At 40.7% G+C, this 12,005-nt stretch overlaps 1 protein-coding gene across 1 annotated transcript in view; it reads left to right on the top strand.

The window, feature by feature from the left end:
- The window catches only part of P2RX5 (purinergic receptor P2X 5), a 90,987-nt gene that overhangs the window by 29,901 nt on the left and 49,081 nt on the right, over positions 1-12,005 (top strand). The gene's annotated exons all lie outside the window — the stretch shown is intronic.

The following is a 12,005-nucleotide window of genomic DNA, read 5'->3' as shown; positions in this document are numbered from 1 at the left end:
TGGACCGTTGCTCTTTCGTTATCTTATCTCTAAATATTCCCTGTAGGATTTTTTCCATCTCTTTCGATACCAGTTTAACAAATAAGTCTACGGGTGGGCATAGTGATAGTGGTGGAAATTTCAGCAATTGTTTTCGTCGTTAGTGTAAAAAAATATTTTTTACACTAACATGCTGGTGTTGCCCTACACTTTTCATTTTCACAAGAGGTAAAACGAAAAAAAGCCCCCCGAAGCTTGTAACGCAATTTCTCTTGAGTACAGAAATACCCTGTGGATGTTAAAGGAGTACTCCGGTGCACACTTTTTTAATTTTATCCCGTCCGGGCTGCAAAATAAAATAAAACACACTTTATCTTACCTGCCAACGAGCCCCCGGAGCTCCGGTACAGGTGTTCGGTCCCCGGGCTGTATTCTTCTTACTTCCTGTTAGCCCAGCACGTCACACGGAGCTATCACTGGCCGCAGCAATGTCCCGCCTCGGCCGGTGATAGGCTGAAGCTCCGTGTGACGTGCCAGGCTAACAGGAAGTAAGAAGAATACAGCCCGGGGACTGAACACCTGTTCCGGAGCTCCGGGGGCTCGTTGGCAGGTAAGATAAAGTGTGTTTTCTTTTATTTTGCAGCCTGGACGGGATAAAATGAAAAAAGTGTGCACCTGAGTACTCCTTTAACATCCACGGGGTATTTCCGTACTTAAGAGAAATTGCGTTACAAACTTCGGGGGGCTTTTTTTCGTTACTCCTTGGTACACCTTGCTCTGCAAGCACACAACAGGGCTCAGGATTGAGAGTGCACCATGTATATTTGAGGACTAAACTGGTGATCTGCACAGGGGTGGCTAATAGTTACAGCAGTTCTGACATAAACCCCCCAAAAAAAACACCCACATGCGACGCCATTTTAGAAACTACACCCCTCAGGGAACGTAACAAGGGGTATAGTGAGTCTTAACACTCCACAGGTGTTTGACAAATTTTTGTTAAATTTGGACGCGAAAAATTTGATTTTCTCACTAAAATGCTGGTGTTACCCCAAAGTTTTCATTTTTGCAAGGGGTAATAGGAAAATAGCCCCCCAAAATTTGTAACACCATTTCTTCTGAGAAAGGAAATACCCCATATGTGGATGTAAAGTGCTCTGCGGGTGCACTACAGGGCTCAGAAGAGAAGGAGCTCCATTGGGCTTTTGGAGAGAGAATTTGGTTGGAATTGAAGATTTTGAATTTTCTCCTCCACTTAGCTGCTATTCCTGTGAAACACCTAAAGGGTTAACAAACTTTCTGAATGTCATTTTGAATACTTTGAAGGGTGCAGTTTTCATAATGGGGTTCATTATGGGGCATTTCTAACATTACGACCCTCAAATACACTTCAAAACTGAATGGGTCCCTGAAAAATTCAGATTTTAAAATTTTCTTGGAAAATTGCTGCTAAACTTTGAAGCCCTTTACAGTCTTCAAAAAGTAAAAACATGTCATTTTTATGATGCAAACATATATAAGTAAACATATTGTACATGTGAATAAATAAATAAGTTAATTGGCATGTCAATTTTCCTTACAAGCAGAGAGATTCAAAGTTAGAAAAATGTTAAATTTAAAAAAATTTCATGACATTTTGGAATTTTTCACCAAGAAATGATGCAAGTATCGACGAAAATTTACCACTAAAATAAAGTAAAGTATATTGCAAGAAAACAATCTCAGAATCAAATTCAATAAGTAAAAGCATCCCAGAGTTATTAATGCTTAAAGTGACAGTGGTCAGATTTGCAAAAAATGCTCTGGTCCTTAAGGTCAAAATGGGCTTGGTCCCTAAGGGGTTAAAGTTCTTAAGGGTGGGAGGGGTGTTAGGAGTAATTAGGGAACATAGCCTGAGTAAGTTTAGAAAAGTTTTTTTTTTAAATAAGTAGCTAGTTAATATTCAAGGGGTTGTTCTCATTGGTTTAAGGTATTTTCTTGTATACATTTTCTAACTTCAAAATTACTTTAGAACTTACTTTCACTTCAACAAAATGTTTAAAAACTGCAGGGTTTTATAGATTTACCCCTTCAGAGTGATGACAAGGTTATGCTAGGGATTTCATTGCTGTTATTGGATCCCTAAGAGGCCCATCCATGGTGCACTGCTGTTTCCCATTCTCTCAATTTCAGGGGATGGGACCAGAGTTAGGCTGAGTTCACACCACGTTTTGTTAAATATGGCTCCTGTATACGGTTGGGAGGAGGGGGGCGGGGCTTAATCGCGGCGCCCGCACTCAGCCGTATTTGGGAACCGTATTTAATGTATGTCTATGAGCCGACCGGAGTGAACCGCAGCCTCCGGTCGGCTTCGTTTTCGGACATATGCGGTTTCCCGACCGCAGGCAAAAACGTTGTCGACCACGTTTTTGCCTGCGGTCGGGAAACCGCATACGGCCGAAAACGAAGCCGACCGGAGGCTGCGGTTCACTCCGGTCGGCTCATAGACATACATTAAATACGGTTCCCGAATACGGCTGAGTGCGGGCGACGCAATTAAGCCCCGCCCCCTCCTCCCAACCGTATACGGGAGCCGTATTTAACAAAACGTGGTGTGAACCCAGCCTTAGTCTGTTTGCCAGTAGTATACATTCTGATGATGATTATGACGAGCTAAAATGAATGGAGAATTACATTCAGGAAGCAGTTCAGTGTAAATAGAAGGATCAAGGGACAGCTGCCTAAAACTTTATGAATGGTAAGAGATAAGAGGGAATCCCTGATTATTCCTTCTGGCATACAATGGACCCTCTGGAGCAAACAGTCTTAAAATGCCTGCACGCAGTTGGGGCTCTCTTCTGCACATAGCACAAGCTAAGCCTGCCCCATTCTGCTGCTAACGATAAAGACATCTGTCACGCCGAGCGCTCCGGGTCCCGCTGCCTAATTCTGATATTTATGCTTTTGTTATTCGCTTATTTTATAGTGGGAAACATTGTTAAACATTCATTAAAATTGTTATAGTAACTAGAGACCTATTTTCTGTGCACTTCTATACTGTAGGTCTTAAGTAACATTCCCTTCCATATGACTTTTTGATGCAGTTGCTGTCGGAGTTCAGTATAGTTATATCATTGTGCCAAGGATAGATCAGAATAGATCTGGCTAAAGGACAGAACAAGGATATAAAAATCCTACGGATAAGATTGCTGAATGGATATGGAATACTTCCACAGAGACAATAACAGAGCCCATGATGCTGATGATTAATTCATGAAGGCGTTAACTTCACCATCGGGTTAAGTCATTTATGGGATTAGTCCGGGTCCTGTAACAGATTAATTGACATGACTCAGTATAAGTGGATTTGGATATGACAGAGCCGTGACTGTCTAACTAGTGGACTGGGAAATCCTTTACAGAAGGAGTGCCAACATGAAAGTCAAGCATAGGGTCACTAATTCCGGATGTGATGATCACTTCGACACCTCAGAACTGAACATTTAACACCATATAATCAGATTCTACAGATTTAGCTACAAAATCTCTCTCTGAATTTCCATAGTGTTCCTGGGCCATAATGAACAATGCTAAAAGAGAACTGGAATTATACATTATGGTGCACTGTTCTACTTGCACATGTGACAGAGGTAAACGCTTGGCAGGGTGAAGGGTCAACAGACGATCACTCTGCAAGTGGAATGACAGATGAGAGTTTTTCTCAAACCAAGTTATTGTTATTTTGACTCTATAGGAAGCATGTGGCGGTGATTGTAAGAGGTGCACACGTTTGGAGGTTCTCTCTTAGAGGCGCAGTTCTTAGTTACAAACTCAACAAGGCTGGTGGGTGAGGGTAAAGCTGCAGAAATGCCCTCTCAGTGTACAACACTGTCTATAACATTCAGCAACTACAAAAATACAATTTCTTTGGGAGTGTTGTGTTTGGTGTTTATTAGCCATTGGTCTATTTCATCTCACCTGGGCAGAGCTCACAAAGCACCTCCCACTTCAATATTGCTAGAAGGTTCTTTGATCCAAGCTGTGTACTACAACCTCCAGCAACATAGCATTTAGAGGTGATATCTCCCCACCGCCATATTGTGCAGCCAAGCATATGCCAAGCACATAAACATATTTATATAAGTGCTTCACACAAAAATTAAACAAGATACCTTAAAGTTAAGTAGATTGACTCCTAAGGGTTATATACAGGAAAGAAAAAAAGCTGAAATTTTTTCCACCATGTGAACATAGCCTTATTGAATAATTTAGGATGTATGTCTTCCCCACAGGGAGATGTTTAAACGTTTTCTATACCATATATCTTCAAGGCATTTCTTGACCAAACTTGCCGTTTAAAAAATTGCAGGAGGTGGATTTCTAATATTATTAAGATGGTCAACATGGTTGCACAGTTCATTAACCCGAGTAGTACAAGCACCATAGTTTGATGTAACCGAATTAGGTGACATTACCCATAGTTTTTATCCTCCAAGAAACGAGTATATTTGAGAATATAAGTTTATCATGACCCAAAAGTATATGTACTGGGCACTATATAGTAGGAACACCTTACATATATCAAAATCCATAGATTATTTTTTTCTGCCCATGGCCAAAACTTCACTGCAGTCTTATATTTGTATCGTCATTCTGGCCTATCCCAACATGTAATTAGAGTACCCCTTGCACCTTAATGGGAACTTGTCATCATTTTCATGCTGTCTGAACCACAAGTCATTGGGATGTTCCTCGGTGGCTTCTGCCTGCCCCAATGGCCTTCTTTAATGGATCTGTCCCAATGTCAAAATATCAAAAATTAATCAAGGCTAGTTGGGGAAGACACTGCCAGGGACCGTCCTGTTGACTCGTGGTTCAAACAGGATGGAAATGATAACAGGTTTCCTTTAATCAATTGCATAGTTTAACATATGTATTAGATTGCTGCAATTTAGGTCCATCTTGTAGGCAGATAGGTCATCCAGTAAGTAGGTAGATGTTCCCATGTAGGTAGGTAGTATCTTCCTTTAGTTAGGTAGGTTTCCCATTAGGTAACTAAATTCACCGCAGAAATTAGACATGTTCCCTGTGTAGGTTGATAATTTTCCCCAATAGGTAGTTAGGTTCCCCCAACAACATAAAAAACAAAAGCAACTCACCTTCTTCCCATTCCTATGTTGAGCCTACTCTGCTCTGTTCACTGGTGCAGACTGTGTAATCATTGCATCATTGTATAGGAATGCACCAGGATGCAGAGGTTCTGAGATGTGACCTACAAAGGTGATGGGGCAAGGAGCCAGTAACTTACCATATAGGGCAGTTATGACACTTTTAAGCAAGGTTTAGTGAACACCCTCTTAGGTTTATATCTACCAAAATTTCTACTTATTTTTAACAGCACACCAGTATTGTGGTCTGTATTGTTTCGGCTCACTTCAGAGATTTTCTGTATCTTAGTATATCCCAAGCATTTTTCAGTAAACATATAGGAATTTTAATATTTGAAGTTGAACTAGCTTATATGCAAAGAGGTCATAAAATGGTGAAATATTGTTTATGAAGGAGATAACCCTTTCCAGCAATCTTGGTATCCAAAATCCATGAAACAAGGTGATTTAAACTGGCTGGCCTATTAGATACTGCTAAAACAGATGTCTGGCCATTCACTAGAGATCATTTACAAGGAGAGAAGCCATACATTTTTTCCCCAAAACAATTCAATGAGGAAGCGTGTTGCTGCATTGTATGTGTGCCAACCTTTTGTACCAATACTGCATAATCAATGCAGCGTATTCTTCTTTATTAATGGGAGAACTCACATAGCTCAAAAGGAGACGGACATATAGACTTATACAATGAGGATGTTTGATACAATGTAAAATATGATTCAGAATATCAGAATATCAGAAGAAATTATATATTTTCTAAAGATTAAAAAAAGCAAAACAAATAAAAAAAAAACTACATGCCATCTGTCAAACCTATACAGCTTGTTGAGTGGTACCTTATTAGTCCCTCCACAGTCTCCACAGACTAATAGACCATGATCAATCCTATCCATGTATCACATTAGCATTTGGAAAACAAAAGGACCATATACAATTCTTGCACAGGGGCCCTCTATTATTAATGTCCACTACAGATCTAAGCAACTTTGGTTAACATATTAGTGAATTGCTTAAAAGCATCAAAACAGAAGTTTGTCTGAGTTGTCTTGCCAAGTTATTAAAACACTGTCATGTTTGGCATTAGTCATATCTACTTATTGGAAAGCTCGTTGACCAGCAGTATAGAAGACGTTACATCTTCCACAGAGGTTGTCTCAAAGAGGTTGTCATACAGGTGCCAGTATAGGGCCTGGAAGAGGCTGGCCACCATGCTGAGTGGGAGAATTCTTGGAAGGTATTAGGAGGGAGAGGTGTCTGTGGGGGAAATGTCAGGCAGTCAACAACAGGAGGCACTGAAGAGTGCTTTTGGCCTATGTAAAGGTTGAATGTATAGGCCTGGGAGTAGCAAGCTGTGTGATGTCAGCCTGAAACAGAAAACCTATGGGGGCAATTGGTGGCATGCTCAAATCCAGGTGAATCTTTAGTTAGCTCCTAGATACCTGCAGTGAAGTTTAGTTCCATTGCAGGCCGGTAGAGACCATCCTGAGAGAAGAGGCTGGACCTGGTGGAAGAAGAAGAAGAAAAGTGTGGTTTCCTATGGTCCAGAGACTCTCTAACCACTGCATAGGGGAAATCTTAAGGTAGGTCTTAGAGCAGCCGAGTACTGCCAGCAAGGGGATATAGCTTTCTGGGCACGTAAAGCAGTCTCTAAAAGAAAGGAAGAGACAGATATCAGATAGTGCAAGTTTGTAATTGGCATGGCCAGACTGAAAGCTCTCATGTGAGGGGAATAGGGATCTGTAACAGATTCCATACTGTTGGATATTGGTATATGCCTTATATGGGGTATTCCAGAGAATCTTTTTTTTCAGTAATTGTGCTCAGGGTGCAGGTAAATAAACGCTATACTTACCCCCCCCCCCCCCCCCCTCACTCCCCAGCATGTTGGTCCAAGCTGCACTTTAGAGTGTCTGTGTGACACAAGGACTTTCCTGCTCAGCCAACGAGTAGCTGACGCTGACACTGCTGTTGTCACTGATTGGCTGAGCGGGAATTGCAACGTGGCAGAGGACCAACATGGAGATAGCAGTCGTGCCAAGGGACTGCTATCTATTAAACTGCACACCAAGCACAGTTCAATAGAAAAAAAATCTATGGACTTTCACTTTAACATTGTATTCTAGAAAGATTTAAGCAGCCACCATATGTGACTGTAGCCATTTAAGGAATAGGACGATAAACAATATGACATCCCATAAGAACTCTATCTGTTATTTGACATCCATATATGTCTTCATGCTCTTTCATTGATATCATACCCCTTGTTATTGACTGATTCAATACCTAATGAGAATCAATTCCACTGGACGTTGTTATATTTTGACGACCTTTATTGTCCTTTTTTTTTTCGTTTTCTTCCACTTTCACAGTTGGTTTTATCCCTCTTACCTCCTTTCTTTTTTTACCTCCATGCACATTGGTTTACCTTGTGTACATATGTGATGTTAACTTTATGCCTTCATTGTACATGCTGTTTACTTTTCTATGGAAAAATTACTAAATAAACAATTATAAAAAAAAATACAATATGACAAAGGATTGATGGCTTGGCGTATGACCATCGCAATCCTACATCCTGTAGATCACAGCAATTGCTCTCGCCTGTTTGATTGACAGATTTTAGTCTTCACCTGGCCATTTCAGGAGACAATCCTGCTTGGCCGGTAGAGAGGAATGCAGGCAAGATAGAACAAGGACACCCAGTGGCCAGATATCTAAGTGACATCTTAAGATATAAAGGTTGTATATTAGGAACTTTATAGATACTGTATGTACCTATAGACATCATATTAAAAGTTAGTACAAATGACAGGTAATCTTGGACCTGTACTAAGTTTTAGAACTAGGAACCCTTGATCCCTGTACCACTTCATGATGTGCAACATTTAGGTGGGTAATGAATGTAGAAGATGCCATTTATGTACATGGCACTCTCCATTGATTTCAATTGGATTTATGGAAGGAGCTGAGCATGCACTCTGTTAGTCAGACCACAGTGAGCTCTGCTGTTTCTGAGGATCTGTCATAAATATCTATAGTGGAAATATCCCTTTAAAGGGGTACTCCCACCCTAGACATCTTATCCCCTATCCAAAGAATAGGGGATAAGATGTCTGATCGCGGGGTTCCTGCCACTGGGGACCCCTGCATTATTGCATGCGACACCCATCTGTTTTGTGGCACCCATTTGTTTTTTCCCCGGAACCGCAGGCTCCGCCCCCGTGTAACGTCACGCCCGACCCCTCAATGCAAGTCTATGGGAGGGGGCGTGACGGCCGTCACGCCCCCTCCCATAGACTTGCATTGAGGGGACGGGCGTGACGTCACACGGGGGCGGAGTCCTGATGTCACGGACTTCCGTTCCCGTAGTCGAGACTCAGACCCTCCAGCGGTTCCGGGGAAAAAACAGGTGGGTGCCGCATGCAATAATGCGGGGGTCCTCAGCGGCAGGACCCCCGCGATCAGACATCTTATCCCCTATCCTTTGGATAGGGGATAAGATGTCTAGGGTGGGAGTACCCCTTTAAGAGTGAAGACCACACGATTGGATTGCTTCTTAAGAAAGCAGGAATTCCTTTCTGAAAGGCTTCCCTAAGGAAAGGTTTTCCCACTTTCCTATGATGGGATCCACTCCTATTTTTGGTACAGCATATACAGTTCTGACACAGACAATTGAGACAACCATTAAATGAAGCCCTTCCGTTCCTGCTTTTGTATGTAACGTTTTTAGACTTTTATTGGTGTTTGTTCTTATGCAAAAACTATTAGCAAATGTATTTCTAGTGACAAGTGACAATACATTTTCTTAGTTATCTGCATGTGATACCAACCCATTAAAAAATATCAGTCCAAGGAGCCTACCGCAGTGATTAAGTGATTGGTCTTGGGAGGACTGCAGGTCCTCAATTTATTTCCTATGACTGCCAAGATAATATTTAATGCTGGCAGACCTAGGGCTTTGATCAAGTCACACTTTACAAAGAATTCAGATTTCTAATTGGGAAAAAATATTTCCAAGTTTATTATAATTTTGGCATTGATAGTCTTTAGGCTGAACGTCATAAAACATGTTGTTACCTATTTAATGTCCATGTGTGGTTGGCAGAGGTTTGGCGTGTATGTAGATGTGCCTGAGGTGAATGTTCGTGACGCCAGGAGTGTTAACCTTCCACACTCCAAGGTAAAGTGGTTGCAGGGCCAAACACTGGGTAAAGAATTCCTCATATTCCAGGTTAAGGTAACCACTTGAACTTTACTCAAACAATTGCAGGAGAGGTAATAAAGACAGTCCAGTTCAGTAGATGTGCAATTGTAGTGAAGGATTCAGTAAGAAACCACAGTTGCATTAATGGGCTTTCTGTGACTTAAAGGGGTACTCGGGTGGACATTATTATTATTATTTTTTTTTTAAATCAACTGGTGCCACAAAGTTAACAGATTTGTAACTTACTTCTTTTTAAAAATCTTAATACTTCCAGTACTTTTCAGCTGCTATATGCACCAGAGGAAGTTGTATTTCTTTCTGGAATTGTTTTCAGTCTGACCACAAGGCTCTCTGCTGACACTTCGGTCCGTATCAGGAATCGTCCAGAGCAGAAAAGGTTTGCTATGGGAATTTGCTTATAATCTGGACAGTTCCTGACATGGACGGAGGTGTCAGCAGAGAACACTTTGGTCCGACTGAAAAGAATTCCATAAAGAAATACAACTTCCTCTGTAGTATGCAGCAGCTGATAAGTACTGGAAGGGTTAAGATTTTTTTTCGGAGTACCTCTTTAACCGACTGTGACATCAGTCAAACTGAAATAGACAGGACTTGAAAAGACTTGACTTGACTAGATTTGACTTGCATAGACTTGACATTACTTTGGGAGCTGAATATCACTGCCTTGCATTGCTTCACACTATGGAATCCAAATTGGGTGCTTACTGCCAGGGTAAACTTCAGTGGACAGGTGCGGCCGGAGGATTTTCACCACTCTATCCTTAGTTGCTATGGGGCACGTCAGATTCTTCTGTTGTCCACTTGAATTGGACTGACAACCCAGTCAGCAAGATTCTAGTGAAGAGTGTAGTCGCTCTTACTGCAATAATTCTGGCAACTGGGTCTTTGGGCCTGTCTCCATGTGGTGAGGGACAGGTCACACAGCAGAGGTCTTGCCTTCACCTTGTCTAACTCTGCTCTGCTCTAGACTAACTAAATTCCTCCCTGTCTGTACAGACCTGGGAGGAACAGGGCAGGAGGCCCTGATTGGCTGGATTTCTCATGTGGTTTCTCACCCATCCTCCTACAGAAACAACATTAGCTCCTTACATGAAACAAGAATGCAATTACATTAGACAATGGGAACACAATAAAAACAAGTTTCAAAATATGATACATTTTAACATTGAGCTCTGGGGCCAGAAGCGGCACCATAAAGTGACATCTACCTGATAGGGGAGGTAGACAAGGGTCATGATTTATCTACAAGCTGATGTCCATAAACAAACAGTGGTGCGGGTAGGGAGCAGTGATGTTGTTAACCTCTACAGGGGCGATTAAAAACCTGTCGAGAGGAAAAGTTGCCCAGTCGCCCATAGAAACCAATCAGATTCTTTCATTCTTCAGAGGTCTTGTTGAAAATGAAATAAGCGATTTGATTGGTTGCTATGGGCAATTTGGCAACTTTTCCTCTGGACAGGTTTTGATAAATCTCAGCCATGAGCTTGTGATGCTAAAGCAAGAGGAAATCTTAAACTCCTGAATGCTTTATTTGCAAGAGGCTGTCATGCTTGATGGTTACAGGAACATTATATATATATAAGCTGATGGTTTAGGCCAGTGCCTTCTAACCAGTGTGCCTCCAGCTGTTGCAAAACTACAATGCCCAGCATGGGAATTGTAGTTTTGCAACAGCTGGAGGCATATAACCTATAAATACGCCACTACAGCGTATAGGGTAAACCCACTAAGAATAAAAATGTATGTAATAAAATAAATAAGAAAATAATAATCTAATAAATCCAATAAACATCAAATTAATAAAATATATTATTTTATTTTACAAAAAAGTACATATATCATACACAAATGAAGAAATAATATATAGCTATATAGAATACATAAAAATGATAAAAATCAATAGCGCAATTTGACAATGTGTATAATTAATTATGAAAAATTAATAAAAAATATATATAAATATATAATATATGAGCTTAAAAAATGCAAAATGCGATCCTTGGCGTTGTAGAGATCCTTGGCGTTGTAGAGATCCTTGGCGTTGTAGGTTATTTCCGGTAGTTAGCTGAGGCGCCTCCCGATACTACAAATGTGTTAATAGTTCCTTTATTGAATACCCTATTATGGACATTTATCAACGGGTTTAGTCAGGTTTTCTTTACTATAATTGTCGCAAAATTGTCGCAACTGCGACTACACGATTTTTCGTGCGACATTTTGACTGGAAAGCGAGAAAAGCAAGTTTTCCTAAAATTTACTATGTAGTAATAATTTTAAAATGGACTACGGGTAGTCAGGTATTTATTAACTGCGACAGTCGCAACTGCGCAAAAAAAGTCGCAACAGCGTTAAAAATTGACTAAATTTACTCCAGCTCAAACATGGAGCAGAAAAAGCTACTACCAAAGTAAAAAAGGAAAAATTGCTTACGTGAAAGAAAATTATCAACAGGCTGAAACCAGTTGATAAATAAAGTCACACATAAGCAAAAAAAAAGTAAGGAAAAAATTACTAAAAAAAAGATTACATAAGCAAACATTGATAAATGTCCCTCTATATATCTTCGCACTTATCCATTATACGCATACTCCTTGATAAAGCCGGTCACGGTGAAACGTGTTGGAGGTGAACGCAGGGACGTTGAACTTACCTTC

The sequence above is a fragment of the Hyla sarda genome, chromosome 2 (genome assembly GCF_029499605.1).
Source record: "Hyla sarda isolate aHylSar1 chromosome 2, aHylSar1.hap1, whole genome shotgun sequence".
NCBI lineage: Eukaryota > Metazoa > Chordata > Amphibia > Anura > Hylidae > Hyla > Hyla sarda.
The sequence above is the reverse complement of the archived record's forward strand: the minus strand, read 5'-3'. Positions and strand labels throughout refer to the sequence as shown.